At 42.7% G+C, this 27,659-nt stretch overlaps 1 long non-coding RNA gene across 1 annotated transcript; it reads right to left on the minus strand.

Annotated features, from left to right (window-relative positions):
- Positions 1 to 259: 259 nt before the first annotated feature.
- LOC130682911 (uncharacterized) lies at positions 260 to 27,659 on the minus strand. Its single transcript, XR_008996359.1, has 2 exons — positions 20,592 to 27,659; positions 260 to 1,086 (listed from the first exon to the last, which is right to left on the minus strand). It is a non-coding gene; the product is annotated as an uncharacterized LOC130682911 (long non-coding RNA).

A 27,659-nucleotide genomic window follows, 5' to 3' on the forward strand; every position in this document is an offset into this window, starting at 1 on the left:
AATGTAGAAAAGCCAAAGAATCTGGAAAAAAAAACAAAAAAGAACAAAAAAACCACTAACAAAACTAATAAATGAATTAGCAAGAACACAGAATATAAGATGCACATACAAAAACCAGAGTGGGTGGGCGTGTGAGTGGGAGGTGGAGAATCAGGGAAAGAGCAGTGGCTGATGGGGCGTGGGACTGGGTGCGTTTGTGTGCTTGTTATGAAACAGCCTTAAGCATGTTAGGCATATACATCACATCAAACAGCAACATAAATTCCAAACAGTATTTTATAATTAAATAGAAAGACTACGGAAAAATAAATCAAAATATTTTTGAAATATCTTTCAGAATAGGTGGGAGGAGATAACTTTGTTTAGAAGCAGTATATTAAAAAGTTAGAAACCACTATATCTGACTACATGCACTTTTGAAACTATGTCAACAGTTAAAATGCAAAGACCAGGAAAGGTATTTGCACCAAATCTAACAAAGGGTTAATATCTTTATTACTATGAGAAAAATCTTTACTGACTTTTTAAAATGTCTCCAATGGATAAATGGGAAAGGATACGAACTGATGATTCAAAGAACTATAGCCAGTGAACAAATATATGAAATAATGTTCAACTGTTCTAATTAATAAAAGAAGTTAAAATACAACATATTTATTTTGCTGCTAAATTAGCAAAAAAAAAAATTTTAGTTAACATAACTAATGCTGGCAAGAATGTAATTTATAAAAAGATGGATAAAGAAAGTGATAAATAACTATATTTCATTTATATATTATAAATTGGCATAATTATTTTCAAGTCATTTTGACACAAGGCATCAACTTTCATCAAAATATTCACACTTTTTGTTGTCTGGAGTCAATGACATTACATTGCAGATGACCTGTAGATAAAGTGTTTGTTGTAGGGTTAGCTGTAATAACAAAAGACGAAAAAAAAAAAAGGAAGCACTTTAAATGCCCAAATAAAAAGGCAATGATCAGGAATCTTGGCTAAAAAGCTCAGGCCTGGAATCAGACCCAGGTAGAACCTCAGGTGTGCCCTCCTGGACTGTGCTACCAATCGCTTTCCAAAATTCCTCATCTGAAAAAAAAAAAAAAGGTAAGTAATATCACCTCCCATCCTAAAGATGTGGGGAATATATGATATAAACATGGAAAGCACATGGAAGTCAACTTAGTGAACTACAGTCAACACAGGACATGTTAGATATTATTTTTCCTTCTGTTTGACAAAATACTATTTATCCACAAGAAGCTAAAAGCATGAAACAGAAGTCGGGAGAAGATATTTAGCAAAATGGATTTAATGTGTTAAGTAAGAAAAAATTATAATCACAAACATCACATTGGCACTACAATTATAGTAATCCATCTATCTTGAAAAAACTATATGTGACTGCAGGGAGCTTGATATAGCTTTATTAGAGTGATAAGATTATGGATAAATTATTTTTCTTTGCATCTTCCTATGAACTTGTAATACAATTTTCATACATAAAAATTAATTCAGAGCAGGAAACACCCTCTGTCAGACCTTAAGTTCCAATTTTTGGTTCAGGAACCAGGAGAGGCCAGAGCAGTTGGCCTGGGCTGCTTGTTGCCCATGACTGACAGCTGGGCCAGCAGGCCATCTGCTTCTTGGTGTTGACTTTGCTGTGCTCATTATGGGTGGCCTCTCTGAATTCTTTCTAAAAGACTCCACTTTTCAAGCTTTCTTACTGAATTAACAGGCACTATCATCTGTCTCTCTTGTCCTCACCTTTAGATTCTGTCCCTAACCACACCACACAAACAGGTAGATGAGGGAGCCGCAGGAGAGGGGCCACATTCTGGGATGCCTCCTCAACCCTCACAGATGAGAAAAGGGGTATTTTCCAGGCCCAGTGTTCCTGGAAGTTTATTTCCTATTATTCAAAAGCCCTTCTGTCCGTGCCTAATCTAGACGATTAAGTAGGGCTTTGCTGTTTAACTACATCATGCCCTGTGTGTTGCATCCTCAAGTCAAATTCAGCTACTGTTTGTGGAAGTGACTCTTCTTTAATTTTTCAATATAAGTAGCTACTAGTAGTTGCAACTAAAACCTGCTTCAAGTATAAACTTGAATTATAGCAAGTGAAAACAGTGATGTATTCATATTGGCAGCTGTATCATAATCAAATCCACAAACATTTTATTTAGCATATATTGAGCATCTGCTGAGTGCCAGACATTACACAAAGTTACGCAAACATAAATTCTCATTATTAACAAAGAATTTAAAGATCATGTCTCCCAACCATCAAATTGGATCTTGGCTCTGATTTACAATATCTCCATCAAGAATAAGTCTTAATGGTGAGGCCCACAGATCTATAAGGCAGTCCATCCTACTTCTGGACAGCTCTATTGGCAAGTTCTCTCTTGGACGAATTCATAATTCACCATCACCAGTTACACTGAGGGACTACAATCAGCTATCACCTTTCTTAGAATATGAGTTATGCCCATGCCTTATACTGGCATCCAGGTGTCCTACCTATCTCTCACCCTGTGACTCAGCAGTGGTAGATGGTTTTTAGGCCTGGAAGTTGATAATTTACCAAACAGGTGTTCTGTACTCTGTACCATGTCAGAAATATGTAGTTCTCAGGTTAGTTAAAAGGGTGTCTAAGTGCTAGGTTTTAGGCGTTGAGCTGGTATTCAGTCCAATGTAATTAGGAGCCCAACAGGAGCAAATTAATCTTTTAGTCTCTTGGATGATGAGTCACAAATTCCGTAAAAGGCCCACTTCCAGCCTCTGGCATTGAAGATTAATGGCTTTTCACCCTGACTACGTGTTTGATCCTCTGGAGGCAAACACACTTTCAAAGGGAGTTCTGACCAGAAGTTCTTACCCCACCCTGGTTAAGAAGAAATGCTTTCCCTAAGAAGCAGAAGTTCATAGGGGTGGAGAGGCTTCATAGCTGAAGAAAATGGCCCAAAAGAAAAACTTTATTTAAATTTTTTAAAATTAAAGTAATTATGCTATGACTATGAAGCAAAGTGCTCAAAATTTTTATGGGAAATGGCTTTTACTTTAGAACTCTCTACCCACTCAAATTATGGATCAAATGTGAAGGGAGGCCACTGCTGGACACATGCAGGAACTCAGCAGGTTTAGAGCCATGTTCCCATCATGATGAGATTACTCAAGAAACTACTTTGGCAAAACAAAAGAGGAATGTGAGAAAGGGAAAGTGGGATTAACAGCAAGAGGGGCTGGTAAGTGTGACCCAGAAGATATGCCACAAGACTGGACAATTTAGAGAGCCTTCTGTCGGCAGTGAAATTCTAGCACCAGATGACTGCACTTCTTATCCATCCGTCCATTTCCACTTTGAGGGGACCTCCTTAGAAATATTTCTCTAAATATTTTTTTAGAGCCCTCGAAAAATATTTCTCTCCATCAAGCCTGGTCTTTGATCCATCTCATCTTCTTCCACAGTGACTAATTCACTTAGGCATAACAACAGTGTTCCACTGGGGTTGACAAAGTAACTCTCACATAAAAGGGAGATAGGAAGTGAGTAGGCCTCTTGCCCTGGCCTGGCAGTTTTCCAGGTGGTCCAGCCTTTGTAGGGATTTCTTGCTGCAGGAAAGAGAGAACTGATGAATTCCAAACTCTTGTTTCTATGGTGACTAATTTTCTGAGCCAAAAGCCAGGACATAAGACCTGACTATTAAGTTAAAATATACTTACCTGAACAAAATGCACAGAATATTTAAAACCAGATAGTTCCTGAAAATTCAGGATAGCTGGCTCGCATTATTGCCCCAAGATATCTGCAGAAGAGAGCCAACAAAGGCTTTTGAAAAGCAAAGGTCCTTGCCAAGCAGGTCCTCTGAAGATGACCCTTTCCCATGAACCTCTTCTTGTTGTGCTTCCCGCAGAAGGGTCCTCCCAGGGACTCTCTCACCTGGGCAGGGTAAAGACCATGCTGCTGTGACAGGCTGATAACTGGGCGCTCCTTTAAATCCACATTCTTTAGGGATGTGTTTGATGATTATGAAAGTCGGTATAGGGAGGTTGGGGGAAGAGGAGGAGATACTGATAACTCAGGGTTTTCTCTTTTGTCCCTAGAAACTTAGCTCAGACCCACACTGTGTATCCCACTTGACAAACAAGCTCTTCAGCTGGAAGGCAGTTGGGCAGCTTGTTATTACCCTAGTACGCTCTTGGGAGTAGGGCAGGGCAGGGGTTGGGGATCCTACCTTCACCTTAAGCCATTTATCGAAGTATTTCTCCCTACCCCTTAGAATATTCTACCTCAGAATCGTTCTGAAAAATATAATTTTCCTATCTCCTTACATTTCCATGGTATTTTAGTGTTTCTTGCAGACTGATGCCTTTTAACAACCATAGAGCTAACCAGCCTATCCCTCAATGCATTCTGATCAGTGAGTAATGCATATTCAGAGGATGAACCTCTGGGCATACCTCTTACCTCCAGGGCTGCAAATGACCTAGAATGCTCCTGTGCAAGCTAAGAGAGAACAATAGGACCTGGTAGACCTCCCTTCCCTCTGGAGGTTTTGTCATGTTTGGGGAACTCTGATGCAAGAGGGAGATAAGAAGTGAGTAGGCTCACTTCCCCACAGAGATGGTTTCATACCCAGTAGACACCTGCCCCAAATCCAGAGGAGCAGTAGGAGCTTTGTAAATATTTACCTGGCTACATGGCAACAGGGCAGCACTAGTTAAGAGTCTATTTGAACCTCAAGGATACATACACGCCCCAACCTCCATTCTCTCCACATACATAAAAAAGGCTACATCCTTTCCTGTGGCTTTCTTTCCAAGTGTTAAAAACCATGTGAATCCCTTCAGTATCCAAATCACCCATTATCCAGGATGTAAGTATCCAGGGGAGAAAATGTTATGTTTGCTTTTGTGTGTGAAGGGAACGAATGTCACTTGGCCTTGGAGTTGACTCACCCTTGTGTTCTCAGAAATGAGAATTACAGTGCTGCCGACTTTCCAGTTATGCTGATCTTCCACAGATAAGTTAAGGAAAACAAGGGTTTGGTTCTTAAGCAAATCCACAACAAACGTGATAGCTCAAGGACCCAAAAGACAATCTTCCACCAGAAGCTGAGAGAAAGACCTAACATATACCTCCAGGGCCCAGCCTAACTAAGCCATCTTCTCAAAATATGAAACTGTGGGCTTGGTGCTGTGACCGGGGCATGTCAGAGAGGCTTGGTTGAAACACAGAGTGCATATAAAGAACATGAGGAAGAATTTAATCATCAGAAGTCCACAGGGCAAGACCGACAGGTAACTAGCATTATCAGATTACCATATGCTGCTGCTCTGAAGTCCGAGGACCTAATGTTAAGACAAGTATTACCACAGGACGAGCTTTTTAATTAACTACCACTTGCATGCTGCCATCCTGTGGTGAATCTCTTCAGCAACTTGAAAGAAACAGACTTTTCCACTTCATACATTCCATCAAGTGCAGTATTTGGACTATTTTTGACAGGTTTAAAAACAGCTTGAGCTTCCACTTCCTAATTTTAAAAAAAGAGTCTATGATACATTTTCCACAGGATCTAAGAATTAATAAATACTAACTGAGATTTCCCCATCCCAGAGTCAGCAATCATAAAATCCAGTGTCTTGCCAATGGGTTTCAGCCCCAGGCAAGTTCGCTATGGTTTCAATGTGACCAAAGAAAATGACAGCAAACTTTCCTTGGGGTGAAAGGGTTTATTACCAGCTTGTTATCCTGGCGGCAGGTCCAGCACTAGTGTCTCTGCCTCCGCCCAGAGGCACTGGGCGGAGCTGGGCCAAGCACTGAGCTGAGCAACAGGCCAGTTACATCATCAAGTGGTTTAAGTTCAGTAAGGATCCTGGCCATAGGAACCCCAACTTCCCCACATTCAGAAAGAACATTTGAGGGAGGAATTTAATTATTTTACAGGAAAAGATTTTTTTAGTGACAATTACAAGGTAATAGGTTCAGCCTCAAGACTATGTAATACTGAATCACAGCTGAATTGTTTTAAAGGTAAGGCAATTTTTCAACATATGGTCTTTAATAGATTGGTTTCAAATAAACTGAAAGGAACTTAAGGGCTGAGCATATGGACTCTAGATTTTCCTATTTACTTTCATCTGGAGAAAGGGTTAACCAGTGGTGTCTCCTTGAAACGTATACATAAAAGATGCCAGGGCATCCCATTCACTTAGGTAAACCTCACACAGCTGAATATGTGCCTGAAGAACCAGAACTAAAATGAAGGTTTCCAAATTTCTAGTCCCATGGTCCTTACTGTAGAACTTGATGCTGAATTTAGATAGTGAATCCACACAGGTTAGGAGTAGTGTGAAGTCCTGCATTTCATGTGGCTATGAAATCAGCTTTGCAGATCTGTAGTTGGGGGGCTGTGAGGAGACACCTGAGCAAGATGCCCAGACCAGGTATGCTGGGCACGGGAGAAGCCCCAGGCCCCATTAGGAATTCCTTATATTCCAGGCCCACCTGTTAGCAAACACACCCCGCACTGACCATCCTGTAAAATACACCAAAAGTTGCCTAACTCCTTCTGTCACTTCATGGTAACACAGAAAGTGCTCAATGAATGCTCTTGACTGGTTGACTGATGATCTATCTCATCCATCACAGTGAGAATCAGGAGAACCCAATGCCTGTAACATAATGGCCATTAAATGAATATCAGACTGACTGCATCTAAAAAAATGAAACCAGAGTTCTCTCTTGCCCAACGTCTGAGTTTTTTTGTTCTGATTAAGGTTAACTAAACATTTACCAGTCTGTTCCAGGCAGAGTTACATTTATTGTCATTGTGGCTAAGTTTGGGCAGCCAGCCTGGCTGACTGAGACTATCCTTCGGTGAATACAGGTCATCATGGTGGGAAGGAATCAACAGTGATGGGTGGGAGGTGTCCCACTTAGCTCTCAGGGAATGGGGATGTAGGTGGGAGTTCTGAAAATAGTTTGCAGGTCAGAAGGGCATCTAACTTCAGCTCTCTGGAAACCAGGTGCTGGCAACAGCTTAAAAGGTAGGACAGAGAAAGCTACAGACCATGCTAATGGCCAGGTGAGAGACCCAAGGAGGATGAGGTTGGAGAAAACTGAGATCAAAAGCCATGCAACTGGAAGTTAGCCGTCAGTTTCTGAAGGGAGGCCCATCAAGGAAGCCCCAGGCAGCCCAAGAGCAGAAACTATTTTGGTGAGATTCTTTAAATGGAACAAAGGAGGAAAGCATGTGGACAGGAGGTCAGTGGGATGCACAACTTTGGGGATGTGGTAGCTCCTCCTGCCCTCCATCCTCCACCTCATTGCTCACTAACTTTCAGTGAAGGAAGAGACCAAGGGTCAAAAGTGAGGCACACTCATTTTTATTGGTGTGGATAAAATGAGAGTTCCTGTGGCCTGGATTCTCACCTGGCCGTGGTTGACTAGCTCACTGCACACCTGTGGGCAATACATGGCTGTTGATTCTATATAAAGAGCTTCACCCAGTGCTCTGGGCACGACATGGTGGCAGGGCTGCAAGGCTGCAGGAGAGCAGAGCAGAGCAGAGGCTGGAGTGGTGGCAGCACCAAGGACAGAGGCCCAGAGGACGGCTGTGTAGACAGAGGGGCCCAGAGGCATAGACCAGCTTGCTGCATGCAGACTCGCTCTGAGTGAACGGGATTTTCGTGACTGACCTGCCACCTGGAAATAAAGTTGGGTATAATCCTTTCACCCCAAGAACGTTTTGCTGTCAATTTCTTTGGTCACATTGAATCCATAGCGAACTTGCCCGGGGCTGAAACCCATTGGCAAGACAATTGGCGTAGTTGGCAGGGTTCATTGTTGACCAAGGAAAAAGACAGGCTGTCCTTATGGGAGGGGTGCTTCAGCAGGCTGCCCCTGTGAATAGGGAGACAGTGGATCGTCCCCCAATGGGTATGTGGTCTGAGGTGGCTTGCCTCCTAGAGGACTGGGCCCCACCCCAGGATTGGAGGCAAGTGGAGGTGACACCTGAGGCAGTAGGGGTGGCTCTCGGTATCCTAAGCAGATTCTTTGAGAAGCAGAGTGCCCATGAGGCAGCAGGGACTGTGGGTTGGCTGCTTCTCACAGTATTAAAAAAGTCTACAGAGGAGACCCAAGAAATGGTGGCATGAGAATGTGAGCTGCAAACTTCTGTGGATTCCCTGAGGAAGGAGATGGCATTGATGCAAGAAGCAGCATGAGAGCACTGGCAGCAAGGTGCCATTGGAGACAAGATGGCAGCGCTGCCAGGTGCTCTGAAGGATGAAGAGGCCATCAAGGAAAAAGATGAACTCCTGACGGAAGCACAGGCAGAGGTGGCATGAGAACGTCACCTGTGAAGCATTAAGCTGAAGGTAAGAGAGCTTCTGAAGACTGAGCTGGCATTGTTGCAAGGCACTGCAGCAGAGGAGGCACTTGGCGGAGTGGAGAGAAAGGTGCCATCAGCCCCAGAAATGGAGGAGCTGGGGAAGGATAAAGGGGTGGTGCTGGAAGCACTGGCCCCTCCTGTATTGAAAGCAGGCCCAGTGGTTGTAAAGAAAATAAAGACCCAGCAGCTGAAAGTTCCCCAAGGAGAGGAGCAGCCCCCTCCCCAGGTCGTGGAGTACTCTATGCTCTGCCCCTATACTCAGGCTGAGCCAGTGGATTTGGGCTCCCGGTTTAGACAGAAGCCCTCGGGGTCAATATCAGCTTGGCTCCTGCATCTGTGGGACTTAGGGGTGGATGGAATTGTTCTGTCGGGATCAGAGATGGGAAAGCTGGCTTCCCTGACAGTGCAGCCTCCCTTGAGGCAGCGATTACAAAATGCGAGGTGACACGTACAGTAGCTGAAGCAACGAGAACCTGGAAAGAAATAAGACCTGTTATTCACAGGAGGAATTTGAGGGGCCTCGTGAGGGTTACAAGGACCCAGGTATGGGTTGATTTGATATGGGCAGGAGTAGATGGAAGGAAATTAGACCAAATAGGATCTTACTGGAGCTATGGCAAAAACTGAAACCAGAGCAGCAGTTTAAGCCATTAAGACCAAAGAGGCAGAGGTCAGAGACAGAGCCACGAGTCCGGCCTGTGTGTCTGCAAGACTTTTTGCTGGAGAGGCTGGAGAACAATGTTTGAGCTTCCTTGCACAGGGATCATTGCAGAGGACTAAGGACACATAGATTGAGAGGAGAGAATCCTGGAGGGGTGGAGTGTGGATAAAATGAGAGTTCCTGTGGCCAGGATTCTCACCTGGCCGTGGTTGACTAGCTCACTGCACACCTGTGGGCAATACATTGATATTGACTCTATATAAAGAGCTCCACCCAGTGCTCTGGGGCAACACAGTGGCATGGCTGCAAGGCTGCAGGACAGCAGAGCAGAGGCTGGAATGGTGATAGCACAGAGGACAGAGGCCCAGAGGACAGCTGTGCGGGATGACTGTGCAGAGAGACCCGGAAGACAGCTGTGCGGGACGACTGTACGGAGAGGTCCAGAGGATGGCTGTGTGGGACAACTGTGCAGAGAGGCCCAGAGGACAGCTGTGCAGGATGACTGTGCAGACAGGCCTGGAGGACAGCTGTGAGGACAGAGGGGCCCAGAGGCAGAGACCGGCTTGCTGCATGCAGACTCGCTCTGAGTGAACGAGATTTTAGTGACTGACCTGCCACCTGGAAATAAAGTTGGGTATAACCCTTTCACCCCAAGAACGTTTTGCTGTCAATTTCTTTGGTCACATTGAATCCATAGTGAACTTGCCCGGGGCTGAAATCCATTGGCAAGACAGTTGGTCTTAACAGCCAACAGAAAATGTTAGAAGAAAATAGAAATGAATACAAGTGACTAAGGTTAGTGAGGGTAGAGTGGTGACAAAGTGTGGATATGGGTTGTCCATTTTCTTCGTGTGTTATTACCAAAATAACCCAGGGACATATCTTGATGCCACGAGCTAGAAGGGGAGAGGCCAGAGAAGATACAGACGCAGGAGAAGAGCCTAGGGTATAATTAGGCAGTGGGAGGCAAGTTGGAGAAGGGAATACAGACTAGGGAGAAGCAATGGAAACAGATGGAGGACCCGAGAGAGGAGTTGGAAGTAGCACTTAGGAAGTCACCCTGGGAGAGGAGGGAGATAGCCATGCTCCCAGTAGGGCATGGAGGAGGCAGAGGGAAGAAGGAGATCACAGAGCTTATGGTGGGAGGCCATCATCACACCCTCCAGTGAATCCTGCTGTTCCCCACCCCCAAATGCTCCTGCCTCTACCCTCCACATTGGGTCAGTGATTAAGTCACAAACTCAGGGCCAGGTGGAGTAACTACAGCTAGAACAGATGAGAAACGTAAGGACCCAGCTCCCTTCTCTCCCACTTCATCTCCCAAAGAGAATGTCCATTGACCTGGGACTATGTTGAATGAAACTGAAGGAATAGAAAGGGAAGAGAGAAGCAATGCAAAGGCTTTTCTAAGAGAAGAATTTTCCATGAGGGAAGAGCTGCTCATTTCTCTGCTGCCCACAGCCCACTATGTATCACATTTTCTGTAGTCTGGTGGCAGGAAAGTCCCTGGGGTGGAGGAGGGCTTGCTGTCCCTGGTCTGTTGAAGTCAAGGCCAGTGGGGCTGAGCATCCTTTGGGAAGTTTCTTCTCTATGGCCTCCCTACTTTCTCCACCCAACTGCCTAACTCCACCCCAATGGAACCACACATCTGGTGCAGGTAGGAGTACAAAGAGAGAACACAGGTAATAAAAATGGGCTGTTTATACATGCTTTCTGTGCAAAATCCAGGATTTATTCACAGATATGAAAGAATATTCAGGAAATCTTAAGAATGGAAATGACAAAGAATCAGTGAACTTGAAGGCAAAAATATTGAATCTGAGGAATAGAGAAAAAAAGTATATATATTTTTAAGTTACTAGAACCACATGAGCCATACAATATCAGAAGGTTTGACATCTGTGTCATTGGAGTCCCAGAAGAATTGGTACAGAAAATATGTTTGAAAAAATGATGACACCAAACCCTTCAAATTTGGTTAAAGATATAAACTTGCAGATTCAGGAGGCTCTGTGAACCCCAAACAGAATAAATTCCAAGAAAACCATACAGAGACACATGAAAATCAAACTGGAAAACCAAGAAAAAGAAAAGAAAAAGTCTCTAAAAAACAGCTAATGAAAAGCTGTGTCACCTCCAGAGAAGGATGATTTGAGCTGATTCAGAGTCCATCGCAGGAGCCATGGAGGCCACAAGACAGGAAGACAGCTCCTAGTAAGTTCTGAAAGAAGAGAATTCTCAATGCAGAATTTTGTATCCCATGGAAAAATTCTCTAATAAGAAGGCAAAATAAAGACCTTCTCAGGTGAAGGAAAGCTAAGAGAATTTGCCTCCAGCAGACCTGCTCTAAAAAACCCCTAAAGGAAATTTAGTTGCAGGGAAATTATACCAGCGGGAAAAGAGGACCTTCCAGAATGAAGAGCTGCAGAAATGGCTAGTGCCTGGGTCAACACAATGCAGCTGGCTGCTTCCATATGCCGTCCACAAAAGCCTCCCTTTTCTCCCAGGGATAGCTGTATGGGCGCCTCTGTTTCTCCACCGGAATGCACTTCTAGGTCAGTGAACTTTTTATCATGAATCTCGCATTCATCTACAAAGCCTGCCATTGTGCTGCACGTGTCTCAGTGGATGGGCTCAAAGGCTCAGGAGCCATAGCGCCCTGATTGAGGTCCTGCAACTGCCACTTACTAACAGGATGTCATTAAGCTGGTCACTTAACATCTTTGTGCCTCAGAGTCCTTATCCATAAAATGGGATGATAATGTATTTCCCTTACATGTTGCCCTGAAGATTTGTTAATATACAGTGACTAGAACAGGGCTGGGTGCATAGCCAGTGCTCAGTGTATTAATGATTGTAAGTGCTCAAAAATTGTTAGATAATTTTCCCTGGCACTAGCTGATATGTCATCGGCCTTGGATTTCATATCCAGCAATTATTAAGGACTAAACTAATCTCAAAAGAAATTCTATGCTGCTTGTGTTTTTGTAGGATCTACATCAAAACATTTTGAAAATCAGGGTGATCAAGAATATTCTCCTAAAAAACCAAATCTCAATTATAAATGGTATAAAACCGAAGTTGACATGTAGGTTTTTGTGAATTAATGTCAAGTGGCCACCTGTGGATAAAATGAGAGTTCCTGTGGCCAGGATTCTCACCTGGCCCTGGTTGACTAGCTCACTGCACACCTGTGGGCAATAAATGGCTGTTAACTCTATATAAAGAGCTCTGCCCAGTGCTCTGGGTGCAACATGGTGGCAGGGCTGCAAGGCTGCAGGAGAGCAGAGCAGAGGCTGGAGTGGTGGCAGTGCCAAGGACAGAGGTCCAGAGGACAGCTGTGCAGGACAACTGTGCAGAGGGGCCCAGAGGACGGCTGTGCAGACTACTGTGCAGAGAGGCCCAGAGGATGGCAGTACAGACAGAGGGGCCCAAAGGATGGCTGTGCAGGCAGAGAGGCCCAGAGGACAGCTGTGCAGACAGAGAGGCCCAGAGGCAGAGACCGGCTTGCTTCATGCAGGCTCGTTCTGAGTGAATGGGATTCTAGTGACTGACCTGCCACCTGGAAATAAAGTTGGGTATAACCCTTTCACCCCAAGAACGTTTTGCTGTCATTTTCTTTGGTCACACTGGATCCATAGCAAACTTGCCAAGGGCTGAAGCCCATTGGCAAGACACACCTATAAGTTTGATACATAGAATTTGTGTCTCTTCATTCATCTAAACAGACTATTTTTATCACAGGTTCTCACAGAAGATCTCAATTTGAACTTGTCACCAGTCCTTATCATGCACTTGCCTCAGATGGTTGATATTTGAAGCAGATTTACGACGACAGATGTGTCCATTCACATTTCTAAGTAATTTAAGCCCCAATCCTCTGTCAAGTTATAGCATCAGAAACTTATTTACTTAAGTTTCCTTTCAAAAATTATATTTTGTTGATATATCTTTGGTCTTTTGTCAAAGGTCAAGATAAGAAATGGCCAGATAAAGAGTATCTTGGCATTTTCTGCTAAACTGCTAAAATACGGACATTCTCCACTATAAAAATTTCACAATATAAATCCCAAAAAGTAATGTATCCCTATTGATAAATTAGCATGGTGTGGATAAAGTGAAAGTTCCTGTGTCCAGGATTCTCACCTGTCTCTGGTTGGCTAGCTCACTACATACGTGTAGGCAATACTTTATACTCTATATAAAGAAGTTCGCCCAGTGCTCTGGGCCACATGGTGGCACAGCTGCAAGGCTGCAGGAGAGCAGAGCAGAGGCTGGAGTGGTGGCAGTGCCAAGGACAGTGACTGAGATGGCTGCGTGAGTAGAGAGGCCCAGAGGCAGGGACTGGCTTGCTGAGTGCAGACTCGCACTGAGTGAACAAGATTTTAGTGATTGACCTGCCACCGTGGGAATAAAGTTGGGTATAACCCTTTCACGCCAAGAATATTATACTGTCATTTCCTCGGTCATATTGAATACATAGTAACTTGCCTGGGGCTGAAACCCATTGTCAAGACACATGGGCACTTTCATTTGATAATAAAAATTACTTTTTGGTGGGGGTTTGGCCCAGGCTGCAAATTTGAATCACCTGGGGCTAAATAACTGTGTGTGTGCAGGTCCGTATCAAATTATGTCAGAATCCTGGGGATGTGACTCCGGCATTGATGCTCTTATAAAAGTTCTCCAGAGAATTCTAATGTACACCCAGGATCCCTAATCCCTACTATAGTTTATCATTTTACCTTCTTAAAAATATCTTGACAACAAATAGTCTAAGGTGGCAAGGAGCCAAGATGGCAGTATGAGTAGGGCAGCAGAAATCTCCCAAAACCATATATATTTTTGAAAATACAACAAATACAACTATTCCTAAAAGACAGACCAGAGGATACGGTACAACAGCCAGGCTACATCTACATCTGCGAGAACCCAGCGCCTCACAAAGGGGGTAAGATACAAGCCGCAGCCCAGCGGGACCCGAGGGCCGCCCCCCCCCACCTCACTGGTGGGAGGAAAGGAGTCAGAGCGAGGAGGGAGAGGGAGCCCAGGACTGCTGAAAGACCAGCCCTAGAAATCCGCACCAGAGCACAGACACACATTGCATGATGTGCTGGATATTGAGGAAATGGAAAACTAAAATCTGTGAGTGGGTCCTGGCAGCCGGCTCCCCAGGGACAAAAGAAAAGCGAGGGCTTTTTGAAAGTCTTAAAGGGACAGTAACCTCACAGCTGGATGGAAGCATCACAGCACACTCAGCCCAGCAGGCTGGGAATCCTGAGGAGCTTTGGATGCCCCAGCCCCCTGAGAGGCAGCGCAGCTCTGAAGACCCTCACAGTGATAAACAGCCTGCCATTCATTTCCCCGCTGGCATGGCCCCACTACAGTGGCTGAGCAGCCTGAGAGCAGCCACACCCACAGCAGCTGCCCAGTATCCTCCCAGCGCGAAGCTACCCGGGCCAGACCCAGGGCTGTTGCTGGCACGCAGTTACCCGGCTCAGGCAGAGGAAGCTGGGGCAGGGCATGAAAGGGCGCTGTTCTCGCAGGGCAGCACACCAGGCGCACCTGCCTTTCCCTGGAGGGCTCTGGGCTACCGTGCCCATGGCAGCTCAGGGGATTAACGCAAATGCTGCTCCCGGTGTGAGAGTGACTGACACAGGCAGCAGAAAGGGGCAGGGTGACCAGCAAGGAGGAAGGGACTTTGTTCTCCCAGCTGAAACACACGCCACCTGCCTACCACTACCTCTATCCCCATGAAGAGGCAGAAGAATTTGGTCCAGTCCAGAATTACCCAGACAACCCCTGAGAGGGAGCCTGGGGAGATAGATTTGACCAATATTCCTGAAAAATAATTCAAAATAAAGGTCATAACCATGCTGATGGACTGGCAGAGAAATATGCAAGAGCTAAAGGAGCAAGTTAGGAGGGAGAATACAGAAATAAAAACAATCTCTGGAAGGACTTAAGAGCAGACTGAATGAGGTGCAACAGACATTAATGGAATAGAAATCAGAGAACAGGAATACAGAGAAGCTGAGGCACAGAGAGATAAAAGGATCTCCAGGAATGAAAGAATATTAAGAGAACTGTGTGACCAATCCAAACTGAACAATATTCACATTATAGGAGTACCAGAAGAAGAAGAAGAGAGAAAAAGGTATAGAAAGTGTCTCTGAAGAAATAATTGCTGAAAACCTCCCTCAACTGGGGGAGGAAATAGTCTCTCAGACCATGGAAGCCCACAGATCTCCCAACACAAAGGACCCAAGGAGGACAATACCAAGACATATAATAATTAAAATGCCAAAGATCAAGGACAAGGACAGAGTATTAAAGACAGCCAGAGAGAGAGAAAAAAGGTCACCTACAAAGGAAAACCCATCAGGCTATCATCAGACTTCTCAACAGAAACCTTACAGGCCAGAAGAGAATGGCATGATATATTTAATGCAAGGAAAGAGAAGGGCCTTGAACCAACTATACTGTATCCAGCACAATTATCATTTAAATATGAAGGAGGGATTAAACAATTCCCAGACAAGCAAAAGTTGAGGGAATTTGCCTCCCACAAACCACCTCTACAGAATATTTTAAAGGGACTGCCCTAGATGGAAGCACTCCTAAGGCTACATAGATGTCACCAGAGAAATAAAATCACACCAGAGAAAGCAGACCAACCAAATACTAACTAAAGGTAAAAAATAAAATCAACTATTCACAAGAGTAGTCAAAGGAAACACAAAAGAGTACAGAATAAAACACCTAATATATAAAGAATGGCGGATAAGAAGGGAGAGAAATAAAGAATCATCAGACTGTGTTTATAATAGCTTAATTAGAGAGAGTTAAGTTAGGGGGTTAGATACTAAAGAAGCTACCCTTGAACCTTTGGAAATCATGAATCTAAAGCCTGCAATGGCAATAAGTACATATCTTTCAATAATCACCCTAAATGTAAATGGACTGAATGCACCAATAAAAAGACACAGAGTAATAGAATGGATAAAAAAAGCAGGACCCATCTATAGGCTGCTTACAAGAGACTCACCTCAAACCCAAAGACGTACATAGACTAAAAGTCAAGGGATGGAAAAAGATATTTCACGCAACTAATAGGGAAAAAAAACCTGGTGTTGATGAACTTGTATCAGACAAAATAGACTTCAAAACAAAGAAAGTAACAAGAGATAAAGAAGGACATTACATAATGATAAAGGGGTCAGTCCAAAAAGAGAACATAACCATTATAAATGTATATGAACCCAACACAGGAGCACCAACATATGTGAAAGAACAGAATTAAAGGAGGAAATAGAATGCAAAGCATTTGTTCTAGGAGACTTCAACACACCACTCACTTCAAAGGACAGATCCACCAGACAGAAAATAAGTAAGGACACAGAGGCACTGAACAACACACTAGAACAGATGGACCTAATAGAAATCTATAGCACTCTACACCCAAAAGCAGCAGCACACATTCTTCTCAAGTGCACATGGAAAATTTTCCAGAGTAGACCACATACTAGGCCACAAAAAGAGCCTCAGTAAATTCAAAAAGATTGAAATTCTACCAGCCAAGTTCTCAGACCACAAAGGTATAGAACTAGAAATAAATTGTACAAAGAAAACAAAAGGCTCACAAACACATGAAGGCTTAAAAACATGCACCCTAAATAATCAAGGATCGAAAACCAAATTAAAATAGAGATCAAGCAGCATATGGATACAAATGACAACAACAGCACAAAGCCCCAATTTCTGTGGGACGCAGCGAAGGCAGTTCTAAGAGGGAAGTATATAGCAATTCAGGGATATTTAAAGAAGGAAGAACAATCCCAAATAATAGTCTAAAGTCACAATTATTGAAACTGGAAAAAGAAGAACAAATGAGGCCCAAAGGCAGCAGAAGGAGGGACATAATAAAAATCAGAGAATAAATAAATAAAATTGAGAAGAATAAAACAATAGAAAAAAATCAATGAAACCAGGAGCTGGTTCTTTGAGAAAATAAACAAAATAGATAAACCCCTAGCCAGACTTATTAAGAGAATAAGAGAATGTGCACACATCAACAGAATCAGAAATGAGAAAGGAAAAATTATGACAGACCCCACAGAAATACAAAGAATTATTACAGAGTATTATGAAAATCTATATGCTAACAAGCTCGAAAGCCTAAAAGAAATGGACAACTTTCTAGAAAAATACAACCTTCCAAGGCTAACCAAGGAAGAAACAGAAAATCTAAACAGACCAATTACCAGCAATGAAATTATATCAGTAATCAAAAAACTACTCAAGAACAAATCTCCTGGTCCAGATGGAGTCACCACTGAATTTTATCAGATATATAGAGAAGACCTAATATCCATTCTCCTTGAGGTTTCCCAAACACTAGAAGAGGAGGGAATACTTCCAAACTCATTCTATGATGCCAGCATCACTCTAATAACAAAACCAGGCAAAGACCCCACCAAAAAAGGAAATTGCAGACCAATATCCCTGATGAACATAGATACAAACATACTCTACAAAATATTAGCAAATCGAATTCAAAAATACATCAAAAAGATCATCCATCATGATCAAGTGGGATTCATCCCAGGGATGCAAGGATGGTACAACATTCGAAAATCGATCAACATCATCCACCACATCAACAGAAAGGAGGACAAAAGCCACATGATCATCTCCATAGATGCTGAAAAAGCATTCGACAAAATTCAACATCCATTCATGATAAAAACTCTCAAAAAAACGGGTATACATGGCAAGTACCTCAACATAATAAAGGCCATATATGATAAACCCACAGCCAACATTATACTTAACAGCGAGAAACTGAAAGCTTTTCCTCTAAGATCTGGAACAAGACAGGGATGCCCACTCTCCCCACTGTTATTCAACACGGTACTGGAGGTCCTAGCCACGGCAATCACCCAAAACAAAGAAATACAAGACATCCAGATAGGAAAAGAAGAAGTCAAACTGTCATTATTTGCAGATGACATGATACTGTACATAAAAAACCCTAAAGAATCCACTCCAAAACTACTAGAACAAATATCTAAATTCAACAAAGTTGCAGGATACAAAATTAACACACAGAAATCTGTTGCATTCCTATACACTAGCGATGAACTAGCAGAAAGGGAAATCAGGAGAACAATTCCATTCACAATTGCATCAAAAAGAATAAAATACCTAGGAATAAACCTAACCAAGGAAGTGAAAGAGCTATACCCTCAAAACTACAAGACACTTAAGAGAAATTAAAGAGGGCACTAACAAATGACAACTCATCCCATGCTCTTGGCTAGGAAGAATTAATATTGTCAAAATGGCCATCCTGTCTAAAGCAATCTACAGATTCAATGCAAACCCTATCAAAATACCAACAGCATTCTTAAATGAACTGGAACAAATAGTTTTAAAATTCATATGGAACCACAAAAGATCCTGAATAGCCAAAGCAATCCTGAGAAGAGAGAATAAAGCAGGGGGGATCTCACTTCACAACTTCAAGCTCTACTACAAAGCCACAGTATTCAAGACAATTTGGTACTGGCACAAGAACAGACCCACAGACCAGTGGAACAGAATAGAGAGTCCAGATATTAACCCAAACATATATGGTCAATTAATAAATGATAAAGGAGCCACGGACATACAATGGCGAAATGACAGCCTCTTCAACAGCTGGTGTTGGCAAAGCTGGACAGCTACATGTAAGAGAATGAAACTGGATCATTGTCTAACCCCATATACAAAAGTGAATTTGAAATGGATCAAAGACCTGAATGTAACTCATGAAACCATAAAACTCTTAGGAAAAAACATAGGCAAAAATCTCTTCGTCATTAACATGAGCAACTTCTTCATGAACATATCTCCCTGGGCAAGGGAAACAAAAGCAAAAATGAACAAGTGGGACTATATCAAGCTGAAAAACTTCTGTACAGCAAAGGACACCACCAATAGAACAAAAAGGCATTCTACAGCATGGGAGAATGTATTCATAAATGACAGATCCGATAAAGGGTTGACATCCAAAATATATAAAGAGCTCATACACCTCAACAAACAAAAAGCAAATAATCCAGTTAAAAAATCGTCAGAAGAGCTGAACAGTCTCCAAAGAAGAAATTCAGATGGCCAACAGACACATGAAAAGATGCTCCACATCGCTAGTCATCAGAGAAATGCTAACTAAAACCACAATGAGATATCACCTCACACCAGTAAGGATCGCCATCATCGAAAAGACAAACAACAACAAATGTTGGCGAGGTTGTGGAGAAAGGGGAACCCTCCTACACTGCTGGTGGGAATGTAAATTAGTTCAGCCATTGTGGAAAGCAGTATGGAGGTTCCTCAGAATGCTCAAAATAGAAATACCATTTGACGCAGAAATTCCACTTCTAGGAATTTACCTTAAGAATGCAGCACTCCAGTTTGAAAAAGACAGATGCACCCCTATGTTTATCGCTGCACTATTTACAATAGCCAAGATATGGAAGCAACCTAAATATCCATCAGTAGAAGAATGGATAAAGAAGATGTGGTACATATACACAATGGAATATTATTCAGCCATAAGAAGAAAACAAATCCTACCATTTGCAACAACATGGATGGAGCTACAGGGTATTATGTTTAGTGAAATAAGCCAGGAAGAGAAAGACAAGTATCAAATGATTTCCCTCATCTGTGGAGTATAAGAACAAAGAAAAAACTGAAGGAGCAAAACAGCAGCAGACTCACAGCACCCAAGAATGGACTAACAGTTACCAAAGGGAAAGGGACTGGGGAGGATCAGTGGGAAGGAGGGATAAGGGCGGTGGGGGAAGAAAGGGGGCACTATGATTAGCATGTATAATGTGGGGGGGGCAAGTGGAGGGCTGTAGAACACAGAGAAGACAAGTAGTGATTTTACAGCATTTTGCTACACTGATGGACAGTGACTGTGGTTGGGGTATGTTTGGGGGACTTGGTGAGGCAGGGAGTCTAGTAAACATAATGTTCCTCATGTAATTGTAGATTAATGACACCAAAAAAAAAATATCTTGCCTTCCAAGATATTCAAAGCTAAATTCTTTATAATACTTAGCCAAGGTTTTTTATTTAGTTCACTCCTCAACCTCCACAGTTTGTCACTTATTATTTGTCTTTTCAGTTGTCATGAAACCTCCCTTGTAGGTTACCTTGAATCATTTTTGGAAAAAGGTAAAGAATAAGCCTTAAGTTTTCAAAAAGATCATCCACTATCTTACAGAAATGCTTCTAAAACCTATTTGTTTTTTCAAACTCTACTAGTTCTTTGGGTAGCAGTTTCCATAAATTTATTCTCTGGTGTGTTAACTTATGCTAACTTGTAGGAGTTCAAAAACTTATTTCCCTTGAGTTTTAAATGATGGGCCCTATCTGAATCCTCCAGAATGTAATAAATAAGTTTTGTGTTAATTTTCTATTACTATGTAAAAATGATCCACAAATTAATGGCTTAAAACAACAAATGGTTGTTTTACCTCACCGTTTCTGAAGGTCAGAAGTACAGGTTTCTCTGGTTTCTCTGCTCAGGGTCTCAGGGGGATGACATTCAGATGTCCGCTGCGCTGCATTCTCAAAGGGGAGCTTGACTGAAGAAGAATGGGCTTCCGAGTGGTTGCTGTGGCTCTAGAATTCACGGCGGCTGGTGTCTTCAGAGCCACAGTGAAGACAGATCCTGCTGCATTGAACCTCTCTCTCCAGGAACAGCCTGTGCCTTCTTTTATAGAGCTCTCCTTAATGGTGCACCCAGCCTCCAGGCTGTAGATGTCTCTCTGCTTCACATGTGGGTGCCCGTTTGTTTCTAATATCCTTTGTAATGACATCCCAGCATTCAGTAATGAATGCCTCACGCCATTACCTGGGAGGGCGACCTACCACACTGATTCTGTTGCTGAGTGGTATCTGACAGCTCAGAGCTTATGAGCATAATTTACATTATCTTCCCTAAATTCCCAATTTCAGCATGCCCACACCTTCATCATAGATTAGCCTGCCAGAGCTGCCATGCAAAACACCACAGACAGGAGGGCTTAAAGAACAGAATTATTTTTCTTGTCATTCTGGAGGCTGGGAGTCCAAGGTCAAGGTGTTGACAGGTTTGGTTCCTCTGAGGCCTCCCTCCTTGGCTTGCAGACACTTTTCTTCTTGCTGTGTCCTCACATGGTATTTCCTGTGTATGTCCCTCTGTGTGTCCAAATTTCTTCTTTTTATAAGGACACCTTGGATTAGGGCTTGCCCTAATGGCCTCATTTTAATTTAATATCCTCTTTTAAAACACCTTTCCAAATTCAGTCCCATTCTGCAGGGCTGGGGGTTGAGGGGGGATCACAATTTAGCCCATAACACTCCTTTGCCCACTCAGTCATTTGAAATGTTCCTGGATTTATCTCTATCTATTTTGTATTTCATTCTCTGGAAGAGCTTACTATTCACTGAGCTATTATTCCTGCCCTCCAGGAGCTTGTAATATAAACTAAGCACCAGAGACGGCTAGGAAACAGTAAAGTAGGGAATTAGCTGCTAGTCTAAGCAAAGTGAAGTGGAGTGTTCCAGAAGTTTTCAAAAAAAAGATCGAAGACACAGTGGCTGAAGTGTCCCAGGAGGGCCTCAGGAGCAGGACTGGTTTATGGGCACTGGCATAAGGCCTAATGTTTAGATAGTCATTCTAAACTTCAGTAGTACATCAGAATTATCTGGGAGAACTTTAAAAATACAGAGGCCCCCGAATTCCAGCTTAACTGATCCAGCTGGGTCCTTGCCCTTGGTATTAAAAAGGAGAAAAAACAATGGAAGCAACTTAAGTGTCCATCAGTAGATGAACAGATAACGATGTGGTACATATACACAATGGAATATTATTCAGCCATAAGAAGAAAACAAATCCTACCATTTGCAACAACATGGATGGAGTTAGAGGGTATTATGCTCAGTGAAATAAGCCAGGTGGAAAAAGACAAGTACCAAATGATTTCCCTCATTTGTGGAGTATACCAAGGAAGCAAAACTGAAGGAACAGAACAGCAGCAGACTCACAGACTCCAAGAAGGGCCTAGTGGTTACCAAAGCGGATGGGTGGGGGAGGGTGGGGGTGGAGGGAGGAAGAAGGGGATTGTAGGGTATTATGATTAGTATATGTGGTGGGGGGGGCGGTCACGGGGAAGACAGTGCAGCACAGAGAAGACAAGTAGTGACTCTGGCATCTTACTACACTGGTGGACAGTGACTGCAATGGGGGATGGGGGGACTTGATAACATGGGTGAATGTAGTAACCACAATGTTTTTCATGTGAAACCTTCATAAGAGTGCATATCAGTGATACCTTAATAGAAAATTAAAAATTAAAAAATTAAAACTAAAAAAAATAAAAAACAAAAACCTTCACCAGGTGCCTGAAATGTGTCAGGAGGCAGAGAACTGCTGGTTTAAATGGATGGATGAGATAAAGGAGGATACTCCAGGTGGGAGACAAAGATTTCAATAGGGGCATGAAAGCAAAAATAGCATGACATATTTGAAGGACAAATGGGAAGGTGAGGCTGTTTTAGGAACAGTGGAAAATAAGTGTACACTGGTCAGAGTGAAATTATTGTAGTATTTATGGAACCTGTATACAGACAGGAAAGACAGGAGCAAGTTATCAACTTAGTGAGCTTAGCTAGTCAGTTATTACAGAAAAATAGGTGTAACATAATGAGGACTTTAACAAATGGTGGCATGAGCACAGAAATGCAGAAATGGGGGTAAGGATTGGTAGGACTTGCCAAGTGGGTAAGTTGATAAGTGATACAAATATGAGCAATTAAGAGAAAGGGTGAGTTGTAAATGATTCCAAAGTTTCAGGGTTGATGATCTGGGAATATACCATTCACAAAAAATAAATAAGTAAAATAATGTTGTTGATGGGGAGTAAAGAGCATGACTGGCTAAATCATCAGTGTCTCTCTCTCTGAGATCTGAAGTCAGAAATGACATTTTATAACATTTTATCCACACTTAGGATGCTTTATGTGTAACAACTGCTCAGTACATTTTGGTTGACTAGAGTTAAATTAATTAAAATTGGAACACCCTTCTCTCCCATGTCTCTATCTATTGTCCTCTTGCTTTCAGTGACCACTTTAATTTTTTAAAAATAACTAAGAACTACAATGCTCTCAGCACCAGGCGGCCCTGCTTCTCTTGTGAGAGCAGATATAAATTGTGGTGGTGGAAGTTTGGGCTTCCTCTGGGCCTAAGATAAAACCTTTTCAAGCTAGACTGAAAACAAATGCTCCTAAAAGCAATAATGTTGCCTGGGATTTATGCAACTACATATTTAATCTACAAAGCAATTTGTAGGCATTCAAAATAAGCTGTCAGTTCTTTCCACAAGAATGAATGTACAATGTTGGCTGTAATCCTATCTCACTCTGCAGACCTTAACAACGGGCCCTGCATATAAACTGTGGCTGAACAAGACGGCTTCTCATAGGAAAAGAGGGGCAAAGATCAGGGAATGCAAAGTTCAAGAAAGAAGACAAGAAGACCAACAATTTTATCTAGTGAATGTTGTGAGATTCAGATGACAGTTTGGAGGAAAACACTCCAAGGCCCTGGCCTGGCTCCACTGCCATTTATCCTAGTTTATGGCCCACTGATAAGTTTCCACACAGATGAGGTCACCCCCAAGCTGTGGCATTCCATCTTTTGAATATTCTTCCTTTGTGTCACCAGCACACTTGCTTATTCCAAAATCATATCAACTTTAGACTAACCTTTGTGTGTGTGTGTCCATATACACATACACATGTTGCCTCTGAGCTCTTTCCTGCCCCATTGCTCCCCGTTACCTTTCTTATTTGGGGCTGGGGGTTGGGATCAGAAGTCAATGATGGGCCATGCCTGTTAGCCCAATGGTTTGCAATGATGAGACTGGAAGAACTCAATGAAATTAAGGGCTAGCTTACTTCTTCTTAAAAAAATCATCTCAACAAAAGAAAGATGAACTTCCACCTGCTCAGAGAAATTGTTGGCTGAACTTCTCAGCAGTTAACACCCTGTGAGCTGCAAATAAATGCCAGGCATGCGGGCAGGAGCCAGAGCCTGTCATTGGCTTTGCACACAGGTCTTCCCTGGAGACCACTGTATTTCAGAGTTTATCCACCCAAAAGTATCCTTTTGTGCCTTGATTGTCCCAATCACAACCAACAATCATTTATGTTCAACTCAGGGAACTCTAACATGGAAAGAACAATTCCTTCAAGGAGCCTCCTCTCACTTCTCAAATGTCATCCTAGTGTGCATGGAGCTGTGTGGCATTAAAAAAAACAGACATGAAACAAACCATAGTCAGGACTGATCATTTGTTGGGTATTTGCATAATGGAACACAATGGGAGGATTTTTTTTTTTTACTATAGTCTTCTCATAAATCCAATAAATTACATTAAAACAACTTTTGATTTATAAAATTTCACTTTCTACACCTTGTAAATGAGCTATATATCAAGGCATATCTTCATTTACTGCTATTTGGCTGCTTACATGTATGAGCATCCACATCTCTTTTCTGAGACGTTCTGTGTGTAGACTTCCCTGTTTGACTATTGGATAGTCAATCTCCTCAAGGTCACCAACTATTGCCTCCTACCAGTCCACGGCTTTCAAAACTCTAAACTGAAGGAATCAAAGAAGAATCAGGAAAAGGAGAAATCAGAGAAAAGAAGTATAGCAACCCAAGACTCAAAAACAAGGGAAAGTTCTAACATATCGTACTGTTTCTGATGCTCATTCCCAGCAGCCATGCAGATGTACTTGTTTATATGCCAGAGTGGAGAAGGGCAAGAAAAAGTGTACCTGTCCAGGGTCAGCACATAAGCTTCAGGTTTTCAGGGCTTTGTTTTGTTTTTTTTTCAAGCTTGCAGTTGTCTTCCTCACAATGTAATGAAAGAGGAGTGATCTATTCAAAACAGAATGAGACCAAGAGCACCTGCCCAGTCATGACACTATTGCTTTAGAGGGACCCCATGGAGCCAAAAGTTTAACTGTAAGCACAGGACAAGGATCACCTGGGGAAGCAGGAGTACTGTCACTGAGCTGGGGTACATGGCAAAGTCTGGAGCCGACAGACAGTGCACACACACACTGGCAGGCTGTCTCCTTGGCCAGAGGAGGATCGCTTGGCCTCGGAATTCCGCTGTAGAACTGGTGAACCAACCACTTAAGTGCATGGTGACTGGAATGGTGAGAGAATCCTTAACTCTTGGGTCTGAATAATGAAAGGAGTCTGTTTTAGAAGTAGTAAGGTGGTCCTGTGTCTTATTGTATATGCTGCCAAGTGTTGCTATACTTGGTATCTAGCTTATGAAAGTAGGAACTGTTTGGATCAGTGGCCTCCACTAGAATTTTTTTGAGAAGGCTGTGTATATATTACTTGTACGGAAAAATTAAAATGACCACAGATTGACTAAATACAGTCTACATAAGCCTGCACAATCTTCAGGTTCTTTTTCTATGGTTTTTAAAGTAGCAATTAAATAAGGTGAAGAGCGTAGGCTTTAGACTTAGTTGTATCTGGGTTTGAATCCTTTGTAACTTACTGCTTTTAATTAGAGCAAATTATCTGAGCTGCAGATCCACCTTCTATAAAATGGGGGAGATGACTGCTTAATTCATATAACTAAAGCATTTAAAATAATGTACATAAAGCATTTGGCATTCTCTATCCCAGAATATCTTATTACCAGATTGTTCATTCCTTGTGTCTCCTAAATGGATGCATTTTTTTTTTCAGTCCTCTATCTATTGCTTTAATATGATTGTATTTGAAATATTTCTGATATACCTGTTCTATTCTACATTTACCTTCATGCTGCCCCCTCCTGGTCCCAGGTCAAGCGCAGTGAGTCTGGAAAGGTACACACACTATCTCAGTTAGGACGGGAGTCTTGGGAAGCTGGGTGTTGGTTCCAAGCCAAGCAATGCTGTGATAGGGCAAAGGCTGAGTATGCAGGCAGGATGGAGAAACTACACACAGAGCAATCTCCAACCAGAACCTTCCCCAAACAAAGAGGAGGGCAGAAAGCAGAAAACAGAATTGATTATTATACTATAGAGGGAGGGAGCTCATTGAAATCACATAATGATACAGTGCAGAAAGTAAGAGCTTCTGTTTACTGGGCATTGACTATGGTGCCAGGAACTGCTCTCCACTGACTTCTAGCAACAACCCTGTGAGGTGCTATTTCCATTTCTGTTTTATGAATTAGGAAACAGACAGCCAGAGAGATTCAATACCTTGCCCAGGATTGTGCCATCAGCACGTGACAAAGAGAACTCTGATCCAGGCAGTCTGGCTCTAGAGACCCCTTAAGGAGCCTTTGGGCTGTGCTGACATGCAATGACAACCCCAGAGCGTCATTTTCCACTTAAATGCAAAACAAATCAGAAGCAGGGCTATATCCTAAGAGGCTATCATTCTGAATGAGGCTTACACATATGGAGGGGAGTGCTGCCCAGGCCAGGTCACAGCTCTGGCAGAGCATGCCCCGTACGGGCATAGTGCTTGATAGTTCTGGGAACTGGGCAGGGGACAGGGGTTTAAGTGTCTGAAAAGATGGAAGGCAAGCAGGCACAAAATATCCTGAAGTTGTATGGTGTTTTTTAGAACAAGTACACGTAAGTCATTACTCAGGTGGAATTTATTCACAGTGGAAGGGTCAGAGCATGCCCCACCATGAAGGCTGTGGGATGAGATCGGCAATAGGTTTTGATGCTCTGGTCCCTTTAAGGGAAGACAAGAACTCTTTAATGACCTTTGGAGTAATGATTGCATAGCATGAATAAAAAAGATTAACATCTATAATCGAGTGTATATTACTCAAACTGTTGACTTGAGAGTGATGCACTCATCTGGGTGGTACTTCAGTTGTGAAAATGTTTAGAGGGCTCATTCTGAATTGCTTCTACATCAGAAGACCCTCAGCGATGCTAAATTACATTCCATCTTGCCAAAATAGAGCACCTTACCAAGCTCTGTGAGAAAACAAAGCGAGGACACCATTCTTCTTCTTGCCCTAAGTTTATAATTGGTAGAAGGATTATGACACCTACATCCTGCAATTGGACAGGGTTGCAAGTACAAAAGGAATACTAATATCAGGGTGCTATGAAAATTCCAGCACAGAAGAAACTCTTTGGGAAATTTCATGAGGAACATGCACTTGAGCCAAGCCTTAAAAGTCGGCTTTTAATAACCAGAAGACTTGAGCAGAGGATGAGTGCAGGGAGGCAGGAGGCACAGCAAAAACAGGTGAAAAACATAAGGACCCCCTCAGCCATCTCAAGTAATCCAGGTTGGCTGGAAACTAGTATGTGCTGGTGAGGATGAAATTGGCCATAAAGACAGACTGGGGCAATACCGTGTAGGGCTTTGAGTACCCACCGGAGTCTGTACTCTAACTTATAAGACATGGGAAGCCTCTGAGATGCTGTTAAGCATTAGAATGACTGGAATTATGCTTCAGAAAGATGAATGTCCTAGTAGTGTGTAAAATAGATTAAGGCTT

Source organism: Manis pentadactyla, chromosome 3 (assembly GCF_030020395.1).
Source record: "Manis pentadactyla isolate mManPen7 chromosome 3, mManPen7.hap1, whole genome shotgun sequence".
Lineage (NCBI taxonomy): Eukaryota > Metazoa > Chordata > Mammalia > Pholidota > Manidae > Manis > Manis pentadactyla.